We start from the raw sequence: 1733 nt of genomic DNA on the forward strand, positions 1-1733 counted from the left end.
AATCAATGATTCTCTCTCATCACTGATGTTTCTCTCTCTCTCCTTCTCCTTCTCCCTCTCTCTCTGAAATCAATAAAAATAAAAAAGTGCTGTAAAAAAAAGTCTAATGACCATGACTCTGTAGTCTATATCTAATAAAACTACCCTTAAAAATTTAAGGAGAAATTAAGGCATGCCAAGATAAAAAAACAAAACAAAACAACAGAGAATTTATTTTCAGCAGACATGCCCTACAAGGGGTATTAAGTACTAGACAATAACTGAAATCCACATGAATAAATCGAGAGCACTGGTAAAGGTAACTACATAATATACACTGAGTGGCCAGATTATTATGATCTCTGAATGCATAATAATCTGGCCACTCAGTTTATATCCTATATAATAAAAGGCTAATATGCAAATTGTCCCCTTGGTCAGAAGTTCAACCAGCAGGCAGGCCAACCAACCACTCATGTCCCCTCCCCCTGGCCAGGCTGGCTGGACCCCACCCATGCACAAATTCATGCACCGGGCCCCTAATCCCCTAATATGTGTGTGTGTGTGTGTGTGTGTGTGTGTGTGTGTATACTGAGTGGCCAGATTATTATGTGTTTAGCATAATAATATGGCTACTCAGTGGTGTAGAAGACAACATGTTAATGTATTTTTGTTTGCAACTCTTTTTTTGTTACCTGATTTAAAAGACAGCTGCAAAAGCAATTATAAGCTTATAATATATAGAGTTGCAATTTGATTGACAATAACAGCACAAATAAGGGGGGGGGGAACAGAGCTACATTGGTACTAAGTTTCTGAAAGTATTAAAATTAAGTTGGTATTATTCCAAGATTCTTTTAAATTACAATGCATGCTAATTATAATCCAAGGGAAGTCACTAGGAAAAATACCTACAAAATATAGCATAAAAAACAATAATTGGAATAAAGTAATACCCAAACGTGATCTATTTTACATACCACAGCAATAATAGAGGAATAGAAAAACAAAAAGGTATGATATATAAAGAACAAATAACATAAAATTCTTTATCAGTAATTCAATTTTATATAAAAAGATTAAACACTATAATCAAAAAGTAGAGATTGGCAGGCTGAATTAAAAAGAAAAATGATCCAACTATCATCTTCTCTATGAGATAGAGTCTAGATTCAAAGGCACAAATAGACTGAAGGCTTAGAAAATGAATGCAAAAAGATATATCATGCAAACAGTAGCCAAAAATCATTGAAATAGCTATTAAAAAGTTTTCAAGGGAAAAAAGTGTTATAGAGGCAAAGGACATTTTGTGATGATAAAAGAATCACTCCAGCTGGAAGAGAAAAACATACATAAATATACAGATAAGTAACCAAAATATATGAAGAAAAAACTGACAGAACTTAAAGGGCAAATAATTCTACAATAATGGATTGAGGCTTCACTACACAATTTTGGTAATAAAAAGATCAACTGGGAACATCAAAAAGGCGATGGAAGGCCCGGCTGGCATGGCTCAGTGGTTGAGCATCGACCTATGAACCAGGCTGTCACAATTCAAGTTCGTGGTCAGGGCAGATGCCTGAGTTGTGGGCTACATCCCCAATGTGGGGCGTGCAGGAGGCAGCTGTTCAAAGATTCTCTCTCATCATTGATGTTTCTATCTCTCTATCCCTCTCCTTTCCTCTCTGAAATAAATAAGATACTTAAAAAAAAAGAGATGGAATATTGGAACAACACAACAAAACACACTA

The sequence above is a fragment of the Eptesicus fuscus genome, chromosome 10 (genome assembly GCF_027574615.1).
Source record: "Eptesicus fuscus isolate TK198812 chromosome 10, DD_ASM_mEF_20220401, whole genome shotgun sequence".
Classification (NCBI taxonomy): domain Eukaryota; kingdom Metazoa; phylum Chordata; class Mammalia; order Chiroptera; family Vespertilionidae; genus Eptesicus; species Eptesicus fuscus.